Genomic DNA, 8,985 nt, shown 5'->3' on the forward strand with positions numbered 1-8,985 from the left:
AAAAGAGTCCATCTTAGGAGAACAGGAATTATACTAGCAATGAAACTGGTGGCTATGATCACATTTCTGTTTTTCCTTTTCTTATATTCTTTTTTTTTTTTTGTTCGTGGCACTTGAAATATGGGACAGGTTGCTGTCCTTCCGAAATGCAGCTCAAGGCTAGTGCTCTTCCACTTGAGCCACAGTACCACTTCCAGTTTTCTGGTAATTATTGGAGAAATGAGTCTCCAGGACTTTCCTACCCATGCTGGCTTTAAACCCAATCCTCAGATCTCAAAACAACTGAGTTTATGATCACATTTCTAACAGTGTACACTCAGGATATGTAGTGTATAATGTTCATCTATCTTTACATGAATTCTCAAGTTAAAAATCTGGGCTACAGGTTAGACTTTACACTCACAAAAGTGTTTGAAGTTTAAAAGTTGATACTCCTGGAAAAATAAAACCTAAGAATGTAAAGGAGTCTGGGAAGTTCAATTTGCATCCAGCTTGGACAGTATAGGCTTTGCGACACTACCTATAATTAACCAGGCAAAAGCTGGAATACCACTCACGAGCAAGATTGCTGAATAACAGCTTTAGGTTTTTGCATACATACGTACAAACATACACATACACACAGAGGCACTTATAGGTGCACACAAAAATACACAAATGAAACAACGCTCAGAATACGTAGAAAACATAGAAAACAATAGAAAATAGGTCTTGAGTAAGATTAGAATCAAGTGATAATTTTTATTATTAGCAAGCCCTCACCTGAACTTTCCCCCAGAAGTTGAGAATATTACATTGGTACGGACCAGAGATTGTAAGAGAGTCAAACAATCATTATTAATGGGATAGGATCCATGGAGGAATGAATCAGGGAACCCTGCAGATGCATCTGAAAATGTTCATATCCTGTGTCAAATGTTAAAACATCTTTGAAAATAGCACATAAACAGTCTGAGCAGTCAGTCTAATGGATAAGATCAGAGGAGAAGTTCAGAATTGCTAGTCTGTTATAGATTATATAAACAAACTATGGCAGGGCAATGTGCTACAAGTCTGGAATTCTTGCACTCAGACAGGAGATTAAAGATTGGAATTACATAAGGATACCTTCCCTGGACCAGGTAGAATAATTTTGTATCAGTAAAACAAACCAACAACAAGAAAGGAATATACAGTTGGAAGCTTGGACTAATTGTGTCATTATGTTTTGAGAAGTCAAGGTTCCTAATGAATGCAACTCATATACATCCTCACTTGTGTTTTAAATGCTCTCATCATTACAGAACATTCCTAGATGCAAAATAGCTCATGATTCCCATCCAAAAATTTGCAAAAGTAAGAAAGCCTCATTCTGTTGGATTCCAAATAAATGTTGAAGGATTACAAAAGCTTAAGTCTGGAGAAATAGTAACGTTTGCCTAATGTAGGACTTTGTAGACCTTGCTAAATTAGAATTTACATTTAAAATATATTTTTTGGTTTTGTTTGTAATTTCATATTCTATAGGATACTACAAAATTCTTTTTAGCAGAGGGATTAAGTGAAAAATTCACAAATGATTCTGGCATTCTATTTGCCTAGATATTCTTTCAAGAGAGTTATAATTAGAACATAGTTAATAGATAATTCACCCAGTTCATGTATACGATGTTAATGTGAATAATCCAGCAGAGTTGCCAACAAATGGATGACATGAATTTATAAATTTAGAAAAACCAATATTTTAAGTGTTTGCTTTAATATGGTATGAACAGAGTAATTGTGTGACATCTACTTTCTTCTACCTATATGTAATACAGGAAGCCATTTCCTTATTTACGTGCCTCAGTATACATGAAGAAAAATGCTAGGTTTGGGGTTTGTTTTCAGTTTTGTTTTTGTTTTATTGGTTCATCCTAGAGCTTGAACTCTTGGCCTGGGCAGTGTCTCTGAGCCTGTTTATACTCAAGGCTCGTGCCCTACCACTTCAACCTCAGTGCCACTTGAGTCTGGCTTTTGTGGAGAAGTTTTTTGGAAATAAGATTCTAAGAAACCTTCCTGCCTGGATGGGCTTTGAACCATAATTTTCCTAACTTTGCATCCTGAATACCTATGATAGTTAAAAAAGTATAAATATAAATAATATTTGCATGTATTCTGATCTCAAGAATACCAGTGGAGGAAAAATGATGCAGTTCATTTTATTGTGGTGTTCTTTTCAGAACAAGGAGGGCCTCACATTAGCAGAGGTGTAGTAATTTTTCAAAATAGAGATAAGGTATTCATGATGTGAATTAAGGAATTTAAAGTTGCCCCTTACAAGTTGGGAACTGTTGGGCTAGGATGACTTTATGGTTTAAATCTTGGGATTGATGGACATAGAAATAATAGCTTACTCTGATAAACAATTGTTTACTCTTGAATTAATTATTACACATGCTTCATAGTCTTATCCTCTACCAGAATGTGGCTATTTTTCTGTTGACTTCTCAATCTGTAACACCCCATTAGAAAATGCATCTATTGCAGAATTACATACCATGCAAACAGGTACTGTTTTGAATCTCTCAGGAATGTTGCGAATTTAAAAATGAGTAGTTATTAGTCATACGAATTTTGAAGAACACATATATTCTGTCCTCTTAACAACTTACTTACTTTTAAAAGTTATGTGTTTCCATAGCATTAAACTGTTTTCTGTTTTAGAATGAGAAAGTACTAAATTTATTCTTTTTTGAAAAATTTGGCAATTATATTGTGAAAATATTTTCTAGTTGGATAACATTCAAGTTGATGACCCGCTGATTAAGAAGGGATAATTAATTCAAATTAGATGCCAAATAGTATTGATTTTTAAAATATTACTACATAAAGAATATTATTTACTGTGCCAATACAGTGAAAGTATATTTTACGCAGCTTATTTTTTTCAATTTTATTATCAAAGTGATGTACAATGGTGTTACAGTAATTGTAAGGAATTAAATCATAACTTTTCAAACTTGTTAATACTCCCTCATTTTCCTCACAGTTTTACTTCATCCCCTTCACCCCTCAAAACTTTTAATGTACGTTTCCAACATATTGTCTTGTGAGTATTGCTATTGCATTGGTTTTCCTTTTGTCCTTTGTCTCACCATTATGCTTTTCCACTTCCCTTTGCTAATTAAGGTAAATATATACACAATACAAAATGAAATACAGCAGGGATAAACCATAGGGGAAAATCCCAAAGAAACCAGAAATCACATAGTTCATCAAAAACAACAACCACAAATGAAAAAAATCTGGTTCCATATATTTGAATTCATTGTGCTTAGCATCAGCTAATATGGTTATATATACGCATAACAAAGCCACTGGAAAATAATAGCTGCATGGATACTATATCATGAAACAGCATGTTAACTTTTTGATGGTAAGGGTGGAATTAAGATTGATGAATTCGTGGTTCTGATAAAGGATTTTCAAGAGTTTTAAAGTTATGGCAGGTAAATTTTAATTGTTCAAAATTTTAACAACTTAGCCTATTAAGAAAATTTAAAATTGCCTGGAAGAATAGGCTTTCATGCAAAGAAATCCAAGGAAACTTAGTAGAGAGGGAGAAATGTGGATGAAGATGGCTCTTTTTCACACTAAACAATCTGACCTCAGAAACCTTGCTGTAAGTCCTGTAGGTTCCCTTGGAATTGTCTTTACCTAGGAACTATATTCTCACTGTTTGAAACAAGGTTGTATTGCAATTTAAATTCAAAGTTCTTAAAAAAATGAGGCTTCAAAATTTGTGAATTTACCTTTAATTTCCAAGCAGTTATTCTCTGAAAAAGATAATTTGAGTCAAAATATTTAAGGAGAAAGTGCCCTTCACAATGGAAGAAGGTGTTGGGATTACACATTTCTGTTTATAACACTTTCCACAATGTCTTTGGACGTAAAGCAGTGAAACACAGAAAAAAATCTGATTGTATACTTCAAACCAATGATTTCACATTTCTAAGTGACTCACAAAAAATAATATCCTTATTAATATCAGATAGTGAAGACTTCTGTTATTACATATGCTAAAAAGTTCAGAAAAGAATTGTGCAAATGAAAATGTTAATTAAAAAACTTTTCTTAGAAGCCTTAGCTAAGTGTATTGTCTTCAGCAGTGAAGGGAGGTCAAAACTATTTTATATAAATTTTGTTAGTATTTTTACTCCCTAAAGTGATTTTACAGAGCCCATTTAGCTCACTACAATGCAGAACTGATTGAATGAAGACATGAAAATAAATTCCACATCCAAATGAGGCAACTTAATGAGTTTTAAAAGAGAAATAATGAAGATGTAGCAGTGGTGGAGCCCATATAGTCCTTCAGGTTCACTAGACCTGAAGCCAAGAAGCTGTGATTAATTGGAAATCCGGCAAGAGCTAAGAGGAGGACATAGAAGTAGGTCATAGAAGCATTGTCCTTTTGTAACAGACACTGTCTTCCAAGGTATGGGTGATTTAACTGTATTCTCCTCCATACATCTTGGTGAAGAAATGCAAGACCAAGAAAAAAATAATCTATAGAAATAATTTTGCATGGAATAACTTCACTGTTCCTGATATGGTATCTCAGGAGAATCTTAAGAGAGAAGATAAAAGTGCAGTATTTTTTGGTTTCCTCTAAACATCTTGTTAGCAAAATATGTCTTTGAGGTTAGACAATTCTGATTGTACCAACATGTGATGGAGTACTTAATTTTGACTTTAGACACAAGAAGTCTTTCAAGGTAAAAGAAAAAATATAGCCAAATATTTGTTATCACAGCTTCTTGGACAGTTTTCTGGAGACATTGTTTTACATTAGATTTCTCCTCATTAACATATATGTTGTTTCATGGAAACCAAATGCAAGAGGGAAGTTTAATGGACTCACTTGGCCAATTAAACAGCATGAAAGAAGCAAAGGGCAAATAATATTTAATGAATTACTTTGACGACCAATTACTTTGCCAGAAGAAAGAAGGAAAAATATAATTCAAAATCAATTGACTTAAAATATGAAGAAAGAGTAGTGAAGAGAGATTAGAGAAAATATAGAGGATTGTTTTCTCTCCAGTGGAGTAATGGGTTCTTGATCTTGTTTCTTCTATTCTATCCTCACAAGCTACCAAGAGAGTCTCAGGATTGGATTATCCAGTTTAGACAGAAAACTCTTAGAAGAAAGATACTATTTGCAGCAGATGTAGGTGATTTATAACCTTAGATAATCTATTTAATTCTGTTCAAATTTCTCCCCTCTCCCAAACTTCCCATTTTGAACAGCTTTGTTTGCTATTCCCAATACTGCCCTACTTTAACTGATTAAAATTTTGAGATGTCATATTCATACTCTCTAGAGATTTTTGTTAGGTTGTAATTTTTTTGTGCTTTTGTTCCTTGTTGTGTTTTCTAACTGAATTTTAAAAGGTTGTGCAATTGTGTTACAATTAAATATATCCATCTAATTGTCTAATGCTCCTAGATTAGAGTCACTCTTTCCATCATTCCTCACCAACCCGTTCTCCAAGATTTATTTCCAATTTACCACTTCCTTTATCATATGTGCACATTGAGTATTCTAACTGTACTTGCCACTTGTTCATTATTCATTCATTCTATGTCTTTACTATAATTCCTCTCTGGTTTCAACTTCCTGATTGTCATTCTGTTAAACTGTGTATTAATACTTTGAAAGGTTTATATACATTCCATGGACTTTCAATCCTGCATATTCTTGAACTGATGTCAGCCTATATTTCCATAATTGATTCATCTGCAGCAACAATTTGCAAGACTGGAGACGTGAAGCACCTAAACATGATTTTATTCTCATTCATTTAGAAGATTAATCTTTAGTCGAAAAGAAAGTTAAAAATAGCTTAGAATGTATTCTTAACTACGAATTTTTATAAATGGCTTTGTACAATGGTGAGATTCTTTTATTTTACATGGAATAATATTTTCTACTACCTATAAGTTTTGGAAAAAGAAGAAAATATAATTTATTCCTAGAGAGGAATATGATAGAAATAGAAGACAGATATTATGTTTGTCATATCTCAGAAGAGTACCGATATTCAAGACTTAAAGTCATATTTCTTACTATGTTAGACAGAGGGAAAACATAAAATAACATATGATAAGGCAACTATTTTTGACTTTTTAAAATGTAACTTATTAAATGATGTAATTTATTAGCTAATATTTGGGTTTGAAATTTAGGAGGCTGATCTATTTACCACATTTCTGGAAGGCCCTTACTGAAAAACACAAATCGTGGGTGGTACTATTTCTACACTTTAATGAAAGGTTGAACGTGTTTTGCATTAGTGTTGTGTAAATAATTCAACTCTATTGTAACTTGTTCCCTACACTTGAAAAACTTGTAATGTCACTAAGTATCATCAACTTGTCAAATGTTATTTTGGCGAATGTGATTTTGAAAAGATTATTTGAAAAGGAATACACTTTTAGGAGATTCAATGTAGATTATCATTGGTTTGAGAGTGACATTTTTATACCACAGAACCATGTTGTACTGAAGTCCCAGTGTTTTGAAGCACTTCTTAGTGCTTCAAATGTTTTTTCTGAATTACATTTGACCTCTAAGTCAAGTTTTCTGGGCTTTGGTAGATCAATTATGGATCTATCCTTCCAGGAACTATTTTTTGGCCAATTTATGTTGGAATAAAGTCTTTCATTAATCATAGGGGTGGGGTATTAAAAATAATCTTAGGACACTTTGTGAACTTGTTCACTCATATGGGCTGGTCATCTGTAAGTTGAATGTTTGAATTACAGTACTTTCTCTCAAATTTTGTGATCTCATCCTTCATTTTAAATTGCCTTGCATTTCACAATTGCTTACTGCTAATTCCTGCATCTCAAGGAATTGGGGCCCTGAAATGTAGGAAATGAGAAATTGAGATGGGTATTCAATTATTTGTGTTGACATGTTGCATGGGCCTTTTTGGGAAGACTTGCCCCTATTATCTGATGATGCAGGCAACTGGGACCTGGGATCCTAGGACCCATGGTTACTGCAGAAGAATAATATTTTTTAGACATCTTTGCAAAATTTGAGCATAATCAGTAGGAATGCTTCAGAAATATGGAGAAAAACATCCTGGGACAAGAGAGTTAAAACAGTAAACAGAGCAGCAGAGTAAAATCCATTATAGATTAGAGGAAAACACTGTTTTTTACCATGTGGATTCAGAAGACCAAGAAGAGTTACAATGTATCACAAGTTTATACTAAAAACATTGCATTGATACTTTTTATAGTCTAATATATATTTTAAACCTAATTATTTATATTCCAAATCTATTTATTGGAATAAATAAGTATCAATTTATTTGTCCAATTATCAACTAATTCCAGTAAGTTTCACTGTGTGAAATATAAAATAAGCACATATAAATATAAAATATATAACTATATATAATATAATTAAAAGACACATGTTTTGCATTGTTCTGTTGTAGATACTGTATCAAAGGCAATTTTGTTTTAAAGTATTATTCCATTATCTCTACCTCAGTGTTTGATAGAGTTAGACCTAAAACTTTACCATTTGTAGATTTACAGCATGGAGGCAATAGAAAACACTGTGATTAAAACATTATCAATTTAATGCCTAATAATGAGGAGAAATATATGGACTTCTGAAAATATTTGGTGATAAAAAGGCAGTACTGTAAGTTCCTGCCTAGTTGGATGGTAGACAGGCCAGGACATTAAGTAATCATGCATACCAACAATTTTTTCACCTTCTTGGCTTTAGCTACTTTTGAAATGGAAGGTATAATATACAATTATATTTTGATAAAATACCTTCTAGTCTGAACAATTCTGTTTGAACTGTTCATCTCTCCATGATCCCTTGTAACCAAGATTAGTTTTGTTCCAGTAAGACAATCTATGCTGTCAGGGTAAGATGTTCTGGTTGGTCTGTTCCCACATGGAAAAAGCGTAAAGGCTCAGGTAGACATTTGTGCCAGTAACACTTCATTTGGGAAAATGTCAGCTGAAGAAGTTTAGAAGTAGCTCTCAAGCAACGCTTACTTTGAATCCATTAGGTCCACAAAGCTAATTCAGTTGGATAAATAAATACTTGAAAAAGCCATCACTTTTGGATTTATTTATAAATAATTGAGAATACGATCAAATTCCAAATCAAAAGACTTAAGATAGTCATTCACAAAAAAATTTGCAAATGTGAGTAATCAACTGATCAATATAATTTTTTCCACTATTCACAGAATTTTAGGGAAATAAGACCGATAGCATTGTTAGGAACAATAAGGTTTCCTTGTTACAAGTAGGCACCCATAGGTATAAGCCTATATAAAGATTGCTTCATTAACTACATAATTTAGAGGATACTACATGCTTCAGCAGCATGTATACTCAAATTACAATACAGATATTAACATGGCACTTGCACAAGGATAATATGAAAATTTGAGAAGTATTCCATATTTTTCATTCTTCAGAAGCAAGAAATGAAAAACAGTTATTAAAAAGTTGATTACAAAATTACAAGTATAACAATACACACAATTCATATAATTAAATTTAGTTTGACATCAGTGTATTAAATCTTCACCTCAGATAGGCGTTTACATAACATAAACTTTACAAAAATTTTCAAATTAGACAACATTGTCATTTTATCCCAAAGAAAAATAATACTAAGACCTAGAAAAAAAAAGGAATAAAACTGTTTCTATATGGAATGCAATCGGAAAGGAGATGTTAATGAACCTATATATTATAAAATAATGTAGAATTCAAAGTATATCTAGGAGAAAATAAAATAAATTATGAACATTATGCAAACATAGAATATAGAATATTTTAAAATATACATTTTCATGCAAGCACGAGAAATATTTTATCTTCTGTACTACTCATTTCAACAGGTAAGTTAAAATTATTTCTGATTAAAAAATCACAAACCCTGAAGAAATCATTGTACATGTATACAAA

At 32.4% G+C, this 8,985-nt stretch overlaps 1 pseudogene; it reads left to right on the forward strand.

The window, feature by feature from the left end:
* Positions 1-8,382: 8,382 nt before the first annotated feature.
* Positions 8,383-8,479, forward strand: LOC122099211 (annotated as a pseudogene).
* Positions 8,480-8,985: the final 506 nt, after the last annotated feature.

Source organism: Dipodomys spectabilis, unplaced genomic scaffold (assembly GCF_019054845.1).
Source record: "Dipodomys spectabilis isolate Male_0828 unplaced genomic scaffold, ASM1905484v1 ptg000505l, whole genome shotgun sequence".
In the NCBI taxonomy this organism is placed as follows: Eukaryota; Metazoa; Chordata; class Mammalia; order Rodentia; family Heteromyidae; genus Dipodomys; species Dipodomys spectabilis.